General features: G+C 35.8%; 1 long non-coding RNA gene across 1 annotated transcript in view; it reads left to right on the top strand.

Annotated features, from left to right (window-relative positions):
* Positions 1-19,467, top strand: part of LOC130454623 (uncharacterized) — a 41,345-nt gene that overhangs the window by 8,386 nt on the left and 13,492 nt on the right. Inside the window, exon 2 of the long non-coding RNA XR_008912374.1 lies at positions 14,334-14,424. This is a non-coding gene — a long non-coding RNA (uncharacterized LOC130454623). The remainder of the gene's footprint in view (positions 1-14,333; positions 14,425-19,467) is intronic.

The raw sequence follows: 19,467 nt of genomic DNA, 5'->3' as shown, positions 1-19,467 counted from the left end.
TTTTCCCATCATGATGGATGAAAGGGATTTACTCAGTCATACTGTAGTCCATTGACTTCACATGTATTGACAAGACCATAGACATCCAGAATTTTTTTTGAAAATTTTATTTAATTAGTCAATTTAGAACATTTTCCTTGGTTACAAGAATCATATTCTTTCCCTCCACTCCCCCACTCCTTCCCTTAGCCGATGTGCAATTTCACTGGGTTTTACACGTGTGCTTGAACAAAAGCTATTTCCATGTTGTTAATGTTTACACTACGATGATCATTTGGAGTCTACATCCCCAATCTTATCCCCATTGACCCATGTAATCAAACAGTTGTTTTCTTCAGTGTTTCTGCTCCCACAGTTTTCTTCTGAATGTGGATAGTGTTCTTTCTCGTAAATCCCTCTGAGTTGTTCACGATCACTGCATTGCCACTAATGGAGAAGTCCATTACGTTCGATTATACCACAGTGTATCAGTCTCTGTGTACGATGTTCTCCTGGTTCTGCTTCTCTCACTCTGCATCAATTCCTAGAGGTCATTCCAGTTCTCATGGAATTCCTCCAGTTTATTATTTCTTTGAACATAATAGTATTCCGTCACCAACATATACCACAATTTGTTCATCCCTTCCTCAACTGGAAAGCATTCCCTCATTTTCCAATTTTTTTTTGCCACCACAAAGAGCTCAGCTATAAATATTTTTGTACAAGTCTTGTTTCCTTATTATTTCTTTGGGGTATAAACCCAGCAGTGCTATGGCTGGATCAAAGGGCAGACAGTCTTTTAGAGCCCTTTGGGCATAGTTCCCAATTTCCCTTGAGAATGGTTGGATCAATTTACAATTCCACCAGCAATGCATTAATGTCTCAACTTTGCCACACCCCCTCCAGCATTCATTACTTTCCTCTGCTGTCATGTTAGCCAATCTGCTAGGTGTGAGGTGACACCTTAGAGTTGTTTTGATTTTCATTTCTCTAATTATAAGATATTTAGAACACTTTTTCATGTGCTTATTAATTGTTTAGAATTCTTTATCTGAAAATTGCCTATTCATGTCCCTTGTCCATTTATCAATTCGGGAATGGCTTAATTTTTTGTACAATTGATTTAGTTCTTTATAAATTTGAGTAACTAGACCTTTGTCAGAGGTTTTTGTTAAGAAGATTTTTTCCCAGTTTGTTGCTTCCCTTCTAATTTTGGTTGCATTGGTTTTGTTTGTACAAAAACATTTTAATTTAATGTAATCAAAATTATTTATTTTACATTTTATAATTTTTTCTATCTCTTGCTTGGTCTTAAAATCATTCCTTTCCCAAATATCTGACATGTATACTATTCTGTGTTCACCTAATTTACTTATGGTTTCCTTCTTTATATTCAAGTCATTCACCCATTCTGAGTTAATCTTGGTGTAGGGTGAAAGATGTTGATCCAAACCCAATCTCTCCCATACTGTCTTCCAATTTTCACAACAGTTTTTATCAAATAGTGGATTTTTGTCAAAAACCTGGGTTCTTTGAGTTTATTATAGACTATCTTGCTGAGGTCACTTACCCCAAGTCTATTCCACTGATCCTTTGTTCTGTCTCTTAGCTATTATCATGTTGTTTTGAAGACCACTACTTTATAATATACTTTGAGATCTGATACTGGTAGACCACTTTCCTTCACATTTTAAAAAAAGTATTTCACTGGATATCCTTGATCTTTTGTTCTTCCAAATGAACTTTGTTATGATTTTTTTCTAATTCAGTGAAAACGTTTTTTTTTTGGTAATTAAAGGGGTATGGCACTAAATAAGTAAATTATTTTGGGTAGGATTGTCATTTTTATTACGTTAGTTCATCCTACGCATGAGTAATTAATGTTTTTCCAATTATTTAAATATAGTTTTAATTGTGTGGTTAGTGTTTTGTAGTTGTGTTAATATAGTTCCTGTGTTTGTCTCAGTATTTTATGAGTATGACTCTAAGTATTTTATATTGTCTAGGGTGATTTTAAATGGAATTTCTCTTTATAATTCTTGCTGCTGAGATGTGTTGGAAATATATAAAAGTTCTGATTTGTCTCCTGAAAATTTGCTTAAGTTCTTGATTATTTCCACTATTTTTTTAGTTGATTTTCTAGGATTCTTTAGTTAGACCATCATATCATCTGCAAATAATGATAGCTATGTTTCCTCATTGCCTATTTTAATACCTTCAATTTCTTTTTCTTTTCTAATTGCTACTGATAGTGTTTCTAGTACAATGTTAAATAACAGAGATAATAATGGCATCATGTTTTCACTCCTGATCTTATTGGGAAGGCTTCTAGTTATCCCCATTGCAGATGATGTTGGCTGATGGTTTTAGATATATATTTATTGTTTTTAGGAAAGACCCTTCTATTCCTATACTTTGTAGTGTTTTCAGTAGGAATGAGTGTTGTATTTTGTCAAAGGCTTTTTCTGCATCTATTGAGATAATCATGTGATTCTTGTTGGATTGTTTGTTGATGTGGTCAATTATGTGGATGGTTTTCCTAATATTGAACCAGCTCTGCATCCCTGGTATAAATCCTACTTGATCATGGTGGATGACCCTTCTGATCACTTGCTGGAGTCTTTTTGCTAGTATCCTATTTAAGATTTTTGCATCTATATTCATTAGGGAGATTGGTCTATAGTTTTCTTTCTCTGTTTTTGACCTGCCTGGCTTTGGAATCAGTACCATAATTATGTCATAAAAGGAATTTAGTAGAACTCCTTCTTTGCTTATTCTGTCAAATAGTTTGTATAATATTGGAATTAGTTGTTCTTTGAATGTTTGATAGAATTCATTTGTGAATCCATCTAGTCCTGGGAATTTTTTCTTAGGGATTTCTTTGATGACTTGTTCAATTTCTTTTTCTGATATGGGGTTATTTAGGCATTCTATTTCTTCTTCTGTTAATCTAGGCAATTTATATTTTTGTAAATATTCATCCATATCACCTAAATTGGTGTATTTATTGCCATATAATTGGGCAAAGTAATTTTTAATGATTGCCTTAATTTCCTCTTCATCAGAGGTGATGTCCCCCTTTTCATCTTTGATGCTGTTAATTTGTTTTTTCTTTTCTTATTTTAATCAGATTGACTAGTACTTTGTCTATTTAAGTTGTTTTTCAAAGTACCAGCTTCTAGTCTCATTTATTAAATCTATAGTTCTTTGTCTTTTGACTTTATTAATTTCTCCTTTAGTTTTTAGGATATCTAATTTAGTTTTCATTTAATGATTTTTAATTTGTTTACTTTCTAGTTTTTTAATTTGCATGCTCAATTCATTGACCTTTCCCCTCCCTAATTTGTTAATATATGAACTCAAGGATATAAATTTCCCCCAGCTACTGCTTTGGCTGCATCCCATATTTTGAAAGGATCTCTCATCATTGTAATTTTCTTCAATAAAATTATTAATTGTTTCTATGATTTGTTTTTTAACCAATTTTGGATGATCATGTTATTTAATATCCAGTTAATTTTTGATTTGCCTCTACATGTAACCTTACTAATTATTATTTTTATTACATTATCTTCTGAAAATGTTGCATTTATTACTTCTGCTCTTTTCCACTTGTTTACAATGTTTTTATGCCCTAGTACATGGTCAGTCTTTGTAAATGCACCACATGCTACTGAAAAGAAGGTATATTCCTTTTTCCCCCTATTTATTTTTCTCCAGATATCTACTAATTCTAAATTTCCAAGATTTTATTCATTTCTCTTACCTCTTTCTTATTTATTTTTTGGTTTGATTTATCTAGTTCAGATAGAGGAAGGTTCCGGTCTCCCACTAGTATAGTTTTTCTATCTATTTCATCCTTCACCTCCATTAGTTTCTCATATAGAAATTTGGATGCTTTGTCATTTGGTGCATACATGTTGAGAACTGATATTTCCTCATTCTCTCTACTGCCTTTTATCAGGATGTAATTACCTTCCCTATCTCTTTTAGCTAGATCTATTTTTACTTTGGCTTTGTCAGATATTATGATTGAGACTCCTGCCTTCTTTTGATTAGTTGATGCCCAATAGATTTGGCTCCATCCTTTTACCTTTACCCTATGTGTGTCTACCTTATTCATGTGTTTCTTTTAGAAAACATATGGTAGGAATTTGGGTTCTAATCCATTCTGATATTTGCTTGCATTTTATGGGTGAGTTTATTCCATTCACATTCAGAGTTACAATTACCACTTGTATATTTCCCAACATTTTAATTTCCACTCCCGGTCCTGCCCTTTCTTCTTTCTTTTCTTAAAATTTCATAATATTTTATTTGATCATTTCCAAGCATTATTCATTAAAGACAAAGATCTTTTTCTTTACCTCCACCCTCACCCCCCTAGCCGACACGTGATTCCACTGCGTATCACATGGGTTCTTGATTCTAACCCATTGTCATATTGTTAGTATTTGCATTAGAGTGTTCGTTTAGAGTCTCTCCTCTGTCATGTCCCCTCAACCACTGTGGTCAGGCAGTTGCTTTTCCTCAGTGTTTCTACTCACACAGTTTGTCCTCTGCTTATGAATAGTGTTTTTTCTCCTAGATCCCTGCAGATTGTTCAGGGACATTACACCGCTACTAATGGAGAAGTCCATTATGTTCGATTATACCACAGTGTATTAGTCTCTGTGTACAATGTTCTCCTGGTTCTGTTCTTCTCACTCTGCATCACTTCCTGGAGGTCGTTCCAGTCTCCATGGAATTCCTCCACTTTATTATTCCTTTTTGCACAATAGTATTCCATCACCAGCATATACCACAATTTATTCAGCCATTCCCCAATTGATGGGCATCCCCTCGTTTTCCAATTTTTGGCCACCACAAAGAGCGCACCTATGAATATTCTTGTACATGTCTTTTTCTCCATTATCTCTTTGGGGTACAGACCCAGCAGTGCTATGGCTGGATCAAAGGGTAGACATTCTTTTATCGCCCTTTGGGCATAGTTCCAAATTGCCCTCCAGAATGGTTGGATCAGTTGACAACTCCACCAGCAATGAATAAATGTCCCTACTTTGCCACATCCCCTCCAGCATTCATTACCTTCCTTTGCTATCATGTTAGCCAATCTGCTAGGTGTGAGGTGATACCTCAGAGTTGTTTTGATTTGCATCTCTCTGATTATAAGTGATTTAGAACACTTCTTCATGTGCTTATTAATAGATTTGATTTCTTTATCTGAAAACTGCCTATCCATGTCCCTATCCCATTTATCAATTGGAGAATGTCTTGGATTTTTGTACAAATGATTTAGCTCTTTAAAAATTTGAGTAATTAAACCTTTGTCAGAGGTTTCTATGAAGATTTTCCCCCCAGTTTGTTGTTTCCCTTCTGATTTTAGTTACATTGGTTTTGTTTGTACAAAAGCTTTTTAATTTGATGTAGTCGAAATTATTTATTTTACATTTTGTGATTCTTTCTATGTCTTGCTTGATTTTAAAGTCTTTCCCTCCCAAAGGTCTGACATGTATACTATTCTGTGTTTACCCAATTTACTTATGGTTTCCTTCTTTATGTTTAAGTGATTCACTCATTTTGAATTTATCTTGGTGTAGGGTGTGAGGTGTTGATCTATTCCTAATCTCTCCCAAACTGTCTTCCAATTTTCCCAGCAGTATTTATAGAATAGTGGATTTTTGTCCCAAAAGCTGGGATCTTTGGGTTTATCGTATACTGTCTTGCTGAGGTCTCTTGCCCCCAGTTTATTCCACTGATCCTCCTTTCTGTCTCTTAGCCAGTACCAAATTGTTTTGATGACTGCAGCTTTGTAATATAGTTTAAGGTCTGGGACTGCAATGCCCCCATTATTTGTGTTTTTTTTTTCATTATTTCCCTGGATATCCTTGATATTTTGTTATTCCAAATGAACTTTGTTATGGTTTTTTTCTAAATCAGTAAAGAAATATTTTGGGAGTTTCATGGCTATGGCACCAAATAGATAAATAAGTTTGGGTGTGATGGTCATTTTTATTATATTGGCTCTCCCTATCCACGAGCAGTTAATGTTTTTCCAATTGCTCAAGTTTAGTTTTAGTTGTGTGGAGAATGTTTTGTAGTTGTGTTCATATAGTTCCTATGTTTGTCTCGGGAGATAGATTCCTAGGTATTTTGTTTTGTCTAAGGTGATTTTGAATGGGATTTCTCTTTCTAGTTTTTGCTGCTGAGCTGTGTTGGAGATATATAGAAATGCTGATGACTTATATGGGTTTATTTTGTATCCTGCAACTTTGCTAAAGTTGTTGATTATTTCAATTAGCTTTTTGGTTGAATCTCTAGGATTCTTTAAGTAGACCATCATGTCATCTGCAAAGTATGATAACTTGGTCTCCTCCTTGTCTATTTTGATGCCTTCAATTTCTTTTTCTTCTCTAATTGCTACTGCTAGTGTTTATAGTACAATGTCAAATACTAGAGGTGATAATGGGCATCCTTGTTTCACTCCTGATCTTATTGGGAATGTGTCTAGTTTATCCCCATTGCAGATGATATTAGCTGATGGTTTTAGATATATACTGTTTATTATTTTTAGGAAAGACCCTTCTATTCCTATGCTTTCTAGTGTTTTTAATAGGAATGGGTATTATATTTTATCAAAGGCTTTTTCTGCGTCTATTGAGATAATCATGTGGTTCTTGTTGGTTTGCTTGTTGATGTGGTCAATTATGTGGATGGTTTTCCTAATATTGAACCAGCCCTGCATCCCTGTTATAAATCCTACTTGATCATGGTTGATGACCCTTCTGATCACTTGCTGGAGTCTTTTTGCTAGTATCCTATTTAAGATTTTTGCATCTATATTCATTAGGGAGATTGGTCTATAGTTTTCTTTCTCTGTTTTCGACCTGCCTGGTTTTGGAATCAGTACCATGTTTGTGTCATAAAAGGAGTTTGGTAGAACTCCCTCTTTGCTTATTATGTCAAATAGTTTGTATAGTATTGGGATTAATGGTTCTCTGAATGTTTGATAGAATTCACTGATGAATCCATCAGGCCCTGGGATTTTTTCTTAGGAAGTTCTTTGATGGCCTACAGGATTTTATTTTCTGATATGGGATTATTTAAGAATTCTATTTCTTCTTCTGTTAGTCTAGGCAGTTTACATTTTTATATACATTCATCCATATCACCTAAATTGGTGTATTTATTGCCATATAATTGGGCAAAGTAATTTTTAATGATTGCCTTAATTTCCTCTTCATCAGAGGTGATGTCCCCCTTTTCATCTTTGATGCTGTTAATTTGCCTTTCTTCTTTCCTTTTTTTTAATTAGATTGACCAGTACTTTGTCTATTTTGTTTGTTTTTTTCAATGTACCAGCTTCTTGTCTTATTTATTAAATCAATAGTTCTATCACTTTTGATTTTATTAATTTCTCCCTTAATTTTTAGGATTTCTAATTTTGTTTTCTGCTGGGGTTTTTTAATTTGATTGCTTCCAAGTTTTTTATTTGCATTTCCAATTGATTGATCTGTTTGTTAATATATGCACTCAGGGATATGAATTTACCTCTGATTACCGCTTTGGCTGCATCCCAAAAGGTTTGAAAGGATATCTCACCATTGTCATTTTCCTCATTGAAATTATTAATTGTTTCTCTGATTTCCTCTCTAACTAAATGATTTTGGAGTATTATATTGTTTAATTTTCAATTAGTATTTGATTTGGTTTTCCATGTACCATTACTGATCATTATTTTTATTGCCTTGTGATCTAAAAAGGCTGCATTTATTATTTCTGCTTTTCTGCATTTGTGTGCCATGTTTCTGTGACCTAATGTATGGTCATTCTTTGTGAATGTGCCATGTGGTGCTGAGAAGATGGTGTATTCCTTTTTATCCCTATTTATTTTTCTCCATATGTCTATTAATTGTAATTTTTCTAATATTTCATTCACTTCTTTTAGCTCTTTCTTATTTATTTTTTTATTTGATTTCTCTAAATTTGATAATGGTTGGTTCAAGTCTCCCACTAATATGGTTTTACTGTCTATTTCTTCCTTCAATTCTCCTAGTTTCTCCATTAGAAATTTGGGTGCAATATTATTTGGTGCATACATGTTGATTAGTGAGTGATATTTCCTCATTATCTAAAGTCCCTTTTAACAAAATATAATTGCCTTCCCTATCCCTTTTGATCAAGTCTATTTTTGCTTTGGCTTTATCAGATATCATGATTGCCACTCCTGCCTTCTTTCTGTCAGTTGAGGCCCAGAAGGTCTTACTCCATCCTTTAATTCTGACCTTGTGGGTGTCTACCCACCTCATGTGTGTTTCTTGAAGACAACATATGGTAGGGTTTTGGATTCTAATCCATTCTGCTATTCGTCTACGTTTTATGGGTGAGTTCATCCCATTCACGTTCAAAGTTATGACTGTTACTTGTGGACTCCCTGGCATTTTGATATCCTTCCGTGAGTCTAACCTTTCTTCTTCAGCTCTACCTTTTAGTCCAGTGATTTACTTTAAATCAGTCCCCATTGTCCTCTCCCTTGATATGTTTCCCTTTCTAGGCCCTCCCTTTTTGTTCCCTCCCTTCCCCCCCTCTTCTTCCCTCCCTTTTTTGTGTTCTCTCCCCACTACCCCCCTTGGTTTTCCCTTCTACCTTCCCTTGTTGGGTAAGATAGAATTCAAGATCCCAATGGATCTGGATGTTCTTCCCTCTGAGAGTTGATTTCCCTGAGAGTAAGATTTAAGTAGAAACTCTCTTCCTCTCCTTCTTATAGGAGTTTTCTTCCCCTCCCCTTCCTGTGTGAATCTTTGTGTGAGAAAGATTATTCTATTTGGTCTTTCTTTTCCCCCTATTTACACATTACATTTTCCCCACATGTTAAAAATACATAGATTGATATAAGTGTAGTTCTTATAGAAGAGAGTTTGAGTAAAAGAAGAAGATAACATTTTTCTCCTTTTCCCTTTCCTTCATATTTACCTTTTCAGGTATTCCATGCTCTTTGTTTTTCGATATCGAACTTTCCACAGAGCTCCGGTCTTTTCTTTGCAAAAACTTGGAAATCTTCTATTTTGTTGAACCCATACTTTCCCTTGGAAGTATATAGACAGTTTTGATGGATAGTTGATTCTTGGTTGAAGGCCCAGCTCTCTTGCCTTTCTGAAAATTATGTTCCATGCCTTATGATCATTCAGAGTGGAACTTGCAAGGTCTTGTGTGACCCTGATTGGCATTCCTTTATATCTAAATTGTCTTTTTCTGGCTTCTTGTAGGATTTTTTCTTTTGTTTGAAAGCTTTGGAATTTGACAATTACATTCCTGGGAGTTGTCTTTTGGGGATTTAGTGTAGAGGGTGTTCTGTGAGCTCTGTCAGTGGCTATATTGCCCCCTTGTTCTAGAATCTCTGGGCAATTTTCTTTGATTATATCTTGTATTACGATGTCGAGTTTGCTGTGTATTTCTGGCTTTTCTGGAAGTCCAATTATTCTTAAATTATCTCTTCTTCCTCTATTTTCCAAGTCTGTCACCTTGTCAGTGAGATATTTTATGTTCTCTTCTAATTTCTTTGTCTTTTGTTTTTGCTTTATTAATTCTTGCTCGTTGTATTCGAGTTGCCTAATTCTGACCTTTAAAGCCTGGTTTTCCTTTTCACTTTGGTCAAATTGGTTTTGTAGATGCATGAATTTCTTTTGCTTTATTTCCCACTTTTCCTCCCAGAAGGCTTCCATCTTTTTGATCCTTTCTGATTCAGATTCTTCATGGGTTTGTGGAGAGTTTCCATTTCCTTTGGAAGGTTTTGAAGTATTTGCTTGTGTTTCCTCTTCTATCTCCTCTGTATTTTGTATTTTTGCTCCACAAAATGTGTCCAAAGTCGCCCCCTTCTTCTTGATTTTCTTGGAATTTTGGGATTTTGTGTTTCTGTGGAGTTTGTCATCTCTATCTGAGTGGGAAGGACTAGCTTTTCTTATCTCTGTCTGGTATTCAGAGGTTTTAGCCCTAGGCAGATTGTTTGTTCTATGCAGTTGTTGTTCTGTCTTCCCGGGGAAGCCAGGAATTGCTGGTGTTTCCATGTTACTGCCCTCCTCGGTTCCCTACCGATGTTTCTCCATTGCCTTACTTCCATGCTCTGAGCCTGGTTTGGCCCTTTCCACAGGGTGTTTGTTTCTGTGCCTTAGGGGCCAGGAAAGCCAGTACTCTGAGGGGGGAGGGGCCGGGCTTCTGGAGCTCTGAGGGCTCCTGATAAGATTAGCTTTCCCTGGGTTGAACTGAGTATGCCCTGAGGCAGGGACCTTCTGTGAAACTCGGATGGAAGGATCCAGCCAGGGGGCTGTAGGCTCCCTGTGTCTCTCTCTGTTTCCCTGCTGTCTGGGTGCCCCTGCAACTCGGTCAGGTTGTTTTCAGGATGAGGCCTTCAGGATAGCCGGCCCTGAGACTCTGATGTTCCCACTGCTGCCTTGGAGTCAGAGCTCTGGGTTGGGGGGTTGGGTCCTGGGACCTTCCTTCTGCCTACCCCTTGGTCCGAGTGATCTTGGGTTCTGGCTTTTGGGGGGGCCATACCTTTTGATCCAGGTCCAGTTCCAGGAGGAGGCTTCCTGGGGTCTATGCTGTTGTTCGTTTCGAATTTCGGTGCCTTAGGAGCATATAGTTTGAGTTCGGTAGGGAAGGGTTTCAGGAGATCTGAACTTTAGCTTTCTCTAAGCCACCATTTTGACCGGAACTCCCCTTTCTTCTTTCACTACTTCCTTTTATACCAGTGTTTTGTTTTTAATCAGTCCTTGTAATTCTCACCCTTATTTTACTTCTCTTTCTCCCCCTCCTTCCCCTTCTTAATTCTCTCATTTTCTTTAAAATCTTTTTAAACTATCCTTCCACCTTCTCCTTCCTTTGTATTGCTTCCCTTTCTACCAGTCTGTTTGTTACTCTTCTACTTCTCTATAGGGTGTGAATCAATGCTCTTCCCCAATTGATCTTATTGTTTTTCCCTCTGAGTCAATTTTTAATGCATATAAGAATTAAGTATTTCCAGTCTCCAATGTCTTTACCTTTCTAGTGTATTGGTGTTCTGCCCCAATCAGACCATGCACTTTTTAATGAAATATTAATTTATCCCATTTTGTTTCTTTTCCCATTTCTCTTAGTATTAATCTCCTGTTTTTTTACCTCTAGTTTTATACACACACACACACACGCACATGTATATATGTCTTAGCATTTGTTCTTGTCATTGTTCTCTCTAATTATAATTTTTCTAGCTAACCAGGTGATAACAATTTTTAAGAGTTACCAATATCCTCTTTTCTTGTAGGGATACATATCATTTTAATTTATTGGGTCCCTTAAAAAGTTTTTTTTTCTCCTTTCTTAATTACCTTTTGGTGATTCTCTTGAGTTCTGTGTTTGGGCATCAACTTTTCTGTTCAAACCTTGTCTTTTCTTTATGAATGCTTGGAAGCCTTCTATTTTATTAATTGACAATACTTTCCCCTGTAAGAATATAGTCAGTTTTGCTGGGTATTTTATTCTTGGATGTCAACCTAGTTCTCTTGCTTTCTGGAATATCATATTCCATACCTTTTGATCCTTCAGTGTAGATGCAGCCAGATCCTGTGTTATCCTAATTATGGTTCCATGGTATGTGAATGACTTCTTAGCAGCTTATATTTTTTCCTTGGTCTGGTAGTTCTTGAATTTGGCTATAACATTCCTGGATGTTGTCAGTTGGGGATTAAGTACAGGAGATGATCTGTGAATTCTTTCAATCTCCAATTTTCCCTCTTGCTCTAGAATGTTGGGGCAGTTTTCTTGGATAATTTCCTGTAGAATTATGTCCAGGCTTTTTCTTTTGTCATGATCTTCCGGTAGTCCAATTATTCTTAAGTTGTCTCTTTTGGACCTGTTTTCTAGATCTTCCATTTTATGGATGAGGTATTTCATATTTTCTTCATTTTTTTCATTCTTTTGATTTTGTTTTGTAGTTTCCTCCTGCCTTTTGAAGTCATTTGCTTCTAGTTGTTGGATTCTAGTTTTTAAAGACTGAATTTCATTCCTGGCTTTTTGGTCATCCTTCTTCTTCTGGTTTGATTTTCTTTGGAGATCATCTTTCATATTCTTTGCCTCATCTTTCATCTCCTCCACTTCATTTTCAAGCTGATTAATTTTGGCTTTCAAGACACTTTACAGATGATTCATTTTTCTTTTTAAGTTCTTTTCCCAATTGTCTTCAGCCTCTCTTAATTGTTTTTTTTTTATTGTATTTTGAGTTCTTCCAAAATCTGTGTTCAATTTGCTGGTGTTTCTGTGTTTTTGCTTGGTATTCCTTGATCTTCCTCTGTTCCATTTGTTCTTTGTTCATTGCCTGGATAGAAGCTGTTGATTTTAATTTATTTTCTGTTTTTCCATTGTTTGCTCATATTTCCTCCTTCTTCTCCCCCTGTAGTTGCCTGTAGTCTTGCTCCTCTTATTATGTGCTGGACTGTGGGTTTGGACTGTTCTGTCCTGAAGGGTCTTCTTCTCTATTCTGCTGATTGATCAGGTTAGTCAGATTTTCCCCTGGATGATGCCAGAAGTTGAAAAGGAGCTGGGTTTCCTGCCCTGTTGTCAATGTTGTTGCCTGTAGTTTTTTTGCGGCTTTTTCCCTTGGAGCTTAGTTAGTGATGCTTTCAGATCAGTCTGTGTGGGAGATGTGTTGGAGCTTGAATTTCTCTGCCCTTTGAAGGCTTCTTATCTGCCCTATTAATGAAATTGAGCCAGGGTGGAGGAGTTGATATGCAAAGCTGGATGTCTCCTGAGGCCAAAACCTCCAGAAAGAGGAGGGGTAAGATGGAGCATCTTGCCTACAACTAGGCTGCCTGCTCTGCACTTCTCCTCCAGCTGCCTCTACACTGCCTGTGTTCTATGCCCTGATCCTGGAACAGCTTTGCCAGCAAGGTAGTCCCTCCAGACTAGCTGCCCTTGCCTGCCTAGACATTCCAGAGCCACTGCTGGAGGCTCAGCACTGTAGGTGGAGGAGGGGTCCTGGGACCTTCCTTCTTCTTTCCCCTTAAACTGACATGTTTTAGAATTCAGGCTTTTTGGGGGGGTGTATCCTTTAAGTTGGATCCAGGATGAGGGTTCCCTAGCTTTGTCCTGTTAGATTTGGTTTTTAGTCCCCTCAAAGCATTGTATTTTTGATTCAGTGAAGAAGGGTTCATGGAGGACTGAACTGTTGCTGTCTCTAAGTCGCCATTTTGACCCAGAATATTTTTTTTAACTTGTAGGGAGAGAAAGAAGGGGGCAAAGCCTTCTTTTAGGGATATTGACATATAGCACAGGAAAACAGTACAGTGGTACCTTGACACATGAGTTTAATTCATTCCATCACCAAGCTTGTAACTCAATTTTGTTTGTGGGTTAAATTGAATTTCCTCATTTATATGAATGGAAATGCAATTAATCTGTTCTGGCCCCAAAAAACCACAAGAATTTTTTTGTTTTACATGCTTTTAAATATGAAAAGGTACTTTTAAAATAACAAACATATTTATAGATAATAAGAAAAATTTAAAGAAATAAGCTTGCTTATGAATTGTTATTTAACTTCAAGGTCAGGTAAAGATGCTTGCAGAGAAAGTTTTCATTTTTTGCACTATTGCTTAAGATAACTTACTCTCTACACCCTTGTAAGGCTACATTTAAATGCAAAATTGACCTAAAACATTACTTATGATATGTAACTTTATTGCTTAACTTAATTGCTATTTTTTACTTTACTTAATTATTGTTTTCTTCATTAGTTTTGGCTGCTTTACCACACTTTCCATAATTTCACTCAGAGGCCGTTTCAATAAAAACATTTCCATGGAAGTTTGTTTCTTCCTCCCTTTCAGAATGTTTTGATAATGTGTGAAACAAGTGTTGTCGCACAGCTCCAATGAATGACCTGTTGCTACTTTTTCTGGGTGTGTCTTTTCAATAAACTGATTTTTTCCCAAATCCTCAACATTTCCTTAATCTCACTTATACTGATTACCTCATAAACCTTGGGCTCCTCCCAGGGGTGGAAGCTCATGATTCAAAGCAAAAAATCCTAAACATGACTGCTCGTAGCTCATATTGCTCATTACTTAAGATGCTTGTGTAGCAAGGTACAACTGTAGTAACAACCAATAACCATTCTGAGAGCACCAGTCTCCTTACAGCCAGCTGGGGCAAAGCCAGCCTAGGCATCTGAACTGGTGTTTCTAAACTGGTCCTTATACTGTAAGAGAGAACAACAACAACAAAAAAAACACTGATGAATCAGAGGAACAAAACAATGTATTTCTGGGTAGTTTGGTTAATTGTTTGACTTTCCTCTTTGTTTCTCTTATTTGTTTCATTAGGTGTGACCCATTGGATAGAGTTGCCAACGGTCTCAAGGTACAACAGACACAAAAGGAAGGTCCTGTCTCCCACGGACTGGTATTAATTGAGGTAGGTTATCTCTAAGTAAAACAAACAAACAAAAAAAAACAGTTGAGTTGACCTAATATTTACAAACCACAGAGTTACATTTGCTTGATTATACGTGTCTTTAAGAAGCAATGCGTTATAATAGAGAGAGAGCTGACGTTAGGCTAAGGAATACTTGGTTTCAAAAATCCTGACATACACAGGCTATGTGATTCTGGGAAAGTTATTTTAATTGCTCTCTTCCCCCAAACAGTTCTCTAAGATTATAAGTTATATATTATTTATTTAAATAGTTTGTTATTATTTATTATTAAAATAAATATATTCACTATCTCAATATTTAATAAATGTTATTTAATAATATTTTAATAAATTATAGTATTGAGGCCAATCTAAATCATTATATGGAGTTTATATATAATAAATATACCACAATATAGTGTTATATAATATATTAAGATGTATTATTAATATATTATGCTAATCTTAACAAATATAATTAATGTATTAATATTGCTATTAAATGTATTATTATTATATTATATGCTTTTATATAATATATAATACAAATTATATACAATACAAATATATAATACAAAATATAATATATAATACAAATACAATACAAATATGCTATATGTGCTAAAGAAATCATAAGGTCCATCCCATCAACCTATGTCATTATAAGTTCAGTTTTTCCCTTAGCAAACAATTTCCTGAATTACTTGGATGACTGCAACATTTTGGTGATTTGTTTGTTTAATTACCCAAACCTTTTAAATTTTGTTTGTGAAAACCTGAAACAATTGATTTCTCCCACTGAGATCTCTTTGGATCAGGGAAGTGACTTTCTCTAAGACTATAGTTCAGTTGTGATCAGTCATGTCATACTCTTTGTGACTCTGTTTGGGGTTTTCTTGGCAAAGATTCTTGAGAGCTTTGCCATTTCCTTCTCTAACTCATTTTACAGATGAGGAAATTGAGTCCAAAATGATTAAGGGATTTGCCCAGGATCATACAGCTGAGTGTTTGAGACCAAATTTGATTTTTGGAAGATGAGTCTTCTTAACTCCAGGCCTAGTACTCTATCCATTATACTACTTAACAGTACTAAAGACTATAATAATCAAGTACAAATTTTGATAATTCTTACCATGTTGGAAAGGCATTGAATATAGTCTGAGGATAAACTGTAAGTCATTTGTCTAAGGACCAGATTAAATAAACTTTGAAAAGCTGATTACTAGAAGGTTTGCCTCCAAATGATGTTATTTTACCCACATGCTGTCAAAAAGATAGTTTAAGTAATGAATAGAAGTATTGCTATCTGCAAGGAAGAAATACCCAACCTGAGAAAATTATGGATTTTTGTTTGTTTGTTGTTTTTAATTAATTAATTAATTAGTTATATTAAAATATCTAATTAACTCCCTCTCCTCCTCCCTTCTTCCCTTTAGAGATGAGAAAAAGATATATGTATATATAAAATTATCTTATTTTTATTTATCAGTTCTTTCTCTTGAGGTGGATACACCACAAATCATTCTTCAAACAGTATTTCTGTTGCTGTATATAATGTTCTCTTGATTCTGCTTGTTTCACTCTTCATACTTTCATGTAGGTCGTTTCATGTTTGTCCAAAATTAACCTGCTCCTGTCATTTTACAGTGCACTAGCATTCCAACACAATCATATGCCACAACTTGTTTATCCATTCCCTGTTGATGGGCATCCCTTAAATTTCCAGTTTGAAAAACTGACTAGGAAGGTTTGTGTTACAAGTGTAAAATCTCAGATTTTTAGAATTAAACTAGACTTTAGAGAACATCTAGGCTAGCCTCTCATTTCAGTGAAGAAACTGATTTCTCATCAAGTGACTTGAACAGGGTCCCACACTTACTGAAAAAACTGAGGCATCCTGACACCTACCCCGTATCCAATTGTGTGACATCTGTTATTTTGTCTTCTTTTGCTAGCTCAGTGACCTACAATGATACTGTAGCAAAGTTATGAAGAAATTAAAATCAACAATATTCTTGTGATATTTTTCCCATAGTGTTTTTATGCATGTTACCTCTTTTGATCCTCAAAATACCTCTGTAAAGTAGATGCTATTATCACTCCCCTTTGAAGAGGAGAAAATTAGGGTTGACAGAGGTTGTGACTTGTTCTCACAAGCTAATAGATATCTGAGAACAAGTATTCATCACTTTAGAAATCAGTACTTTATCCATTATAGTATTCTGTGGACCTGTTCCATTGTCATTATGACCCTGCTTATTATTATTTATTCTCATGTTAGTCTCATCCTGTTTTCTCATCTTTGTTCTCTTTACTAGTCTTCATGATTCCATCAAGAATGTCAAACTTTCAAATTATTATTCATTATAGAATATGGTTTCCTTGCTTAATAACACAAATGATGGAACATCCTGGAAATCATTCAAAATATTTTATTACAGAAATTGTTCATAGCCTCATAACTGCCAATGGCCACACTTATATCAATCAAGATTTATAGAAGTTTTTATTTGCTCTGCTTTGGAAATCTGACTCATAGCTAAATACACAATCATACCAAGAAACCTTGTTAGCATTGCATTTGCCTAGTCAGTTTTTTGAAAGGGGAGTAGTTTATGCCCAAACACTTCTAAAATACTTCCCCACACCCTTTGGAAGGTATTTACTGAGAGGCTTTAAAGATTATGACCTCAAGGTATTACTGGATTCATAACAAGGATCTATCATTCTTATTGATAGAAAACCTAGGGGCTTTAAGTCAGCAAAATGGAAAGGGTGGGCATGAACAGAATGCGATTTCATATCAGGAGATATAAAAATCTAAGAAAGCCCAGGAATATAGTTAATTCTGCTATAACTTGACATGTGTTCTACAAATTACTTTGCTGTGCAGAATCACTAAATAAAAAAATCACAGTGACTCCTGAGGATATGGAGTTAAAGATACAAGACTAAAAACTTTGTTAATGATGATTTGAAAAAGATAGGAATCTAATAAAATGGTAAATATTTTATATCTACTAAATAGTTAAGAAAATATTACAATAAATAGTGGTGATGTCCTTGATAAGTGAAAGCTTCTGTATCTTTATCCTGGTTCTCCTGGGGAAGGGACTATAGCCATGGAGAAGGTGGGGAGCAATGGCTGTGGCCTTGTTCTCCCCAATATACAGCTTTTACTTTATCAGAAGATATACAATAAATATGACATGGAAGTGGGCTCTGAACTTGAACCCATGTGGTTACCCCAGTTGACGTAACCTGTAGGAGAGTTTAATCTATACTGTAGGACTTGGGTCACCACCAACTTTGGCTGCTATTCATTCAGTGCTGCAAAATGTCCTAAGTAAGACTCAAGTGAGTTGCCATGGGAGATTCACCACCATCCATATTTTCCAGAGCCCTGGGCCAATAGTTTGGGATGATGAAGGTCAAATGACTTAGGGGGTCCCCAGGAACCATTTTCTTGTGCTCTCTTTCTGTTTTTCCTTGATTTCTATGCTGTCTCCATGTTCCTGCCTCTTTTCCCCCAAAGTTATAGTTCTTCCCCCATCCCTTCCTCACAGATGCTTCCCTACTTTATGAAACCTTGGCAATCACTATTAGAAAGGATGGGAAAAGTCAGAGACAGCCATTTACTTTCTCCATAGGATCCAGTGCAGACTAGTGGTACCCACCTCACCTTCCCATTCATACATCAAAGTTACCCTATGACAAGTATCCTTGTGCCAGATCTGCTACCTTGGGTTCTGCCTTCTTGCTGTTTCTCAAGGACAAAATTGCATAAGAGAATGCAAAATTCTCACTAGGCTCAAATGATTTTCTAATATATTAATCAGGTTTGAACAACTTCACAAAGTCATAGAATTGACTCTACCAGAAAAAAAAAAGTTGACCACAGGGCTATTGAAATCTGGTTATAGTTTCCAAGTCTCTCTAAGCTTCAGTCCTCAGTCTTGGGTCTTGTAGTAGTTTCACTTTTTTTGTTGCTTTTTATCAACAATCACATATATCTAAATTTGCATGTGTTGTGTTCATGTAAAACAAGGTCTTACTCTACTAGTTTTTCCACAAAATCTCATCCTATTGGTTTCTTAAGCATTTTTTTCTTTCTATTTCACCTCCCTTCTTCCAGACTGCCAGGATAAAAAGCCTGGAGGGAATACCTAACTAGAAGTAAATTAAAAAAAAAGATGAAATTTGTCTTTGACATACTTCTGCCTCCATTTCTATATCCCTCTCCCATCTCCTAGTGCCTACTTTGTCCATTCTCAGGTGGCCAGTTGCTGATTACGCTGATTTCTGGTTATCTATAATCTCTTCTTTGGTGCTCTACCTAGGTTCCATCCTGAATAGTTCCCTGAGCTCTCAAACTTGCCTTTTTAAATCCCCTCCTCTTCAATTTCCCACATCCATGACTCAATCAAGCTTGTTATTTTCCTTCACCTTGCATCAGATCATATCAACCAGTCACTAAGTATTTATTAATGTGTCAGACACCTTACTAAGCCCTGGGAATATAAAAAGGTAAAAAACCAGTTCTTGACCTCAGACAGTTTACAATGTAATGGAAGAAGACAACATGAAAACAGCTAAGTACAAATCAGATATATACAAGATAAAATGGACATAATCTCAAAGGCAATGAAGTAAGATTAAGGAGAACGAGGAAAGGCTTCTTATAGAAGGTATGATTTTTGCTGAGATTAGAAATTATTGTCAAAGACACAGCTATAGCTGACCTTAAGACACTGAGTCATCATCTGGAAAACAGAAGTTTTCTAGGTCTAAGACTTCAGGTAGCTTGCAGCCCAATCCAGCACATAGGATCATAGATTTAAGGTTTAAAGGGAGTTAAATTCCTTCATCTAATAGGAAATAAGGTGCCTAGCCCAGGAAGATAGAGCTAATGTCTGAGGTGGGAATTGAACCTCTAAGATTCATTGAACCTCTAAGAACCTCACACAAGCTTTAGAACTGGAAGGGGCCAACAATGTTAAATTATTTGTCTCAAATCAATTTGGCATCATAGAGCAGAGATGT

The sequence above is a fragment of the Monodelphis domestica genome, chromosome 5 (genome assembly GCF_027887165.1).
Source record: "Monodelphis domestica isolate mMonDom1 chromosome 5, mMonDom1.pri, whole genome shotgun sequence".
NCBI classification, from domain to species: domain Eukaryota; kingdom Metazoa; phylum Chordata; class Mammalia; order Didelphimorphia; family Didelphidae; genus Monodelphis; species Monodelphis domestica.
Note: the sequence above shows the minus strand (reverse complement) of the source record. Positions and strands in the feature narration are given on the sequence as shown.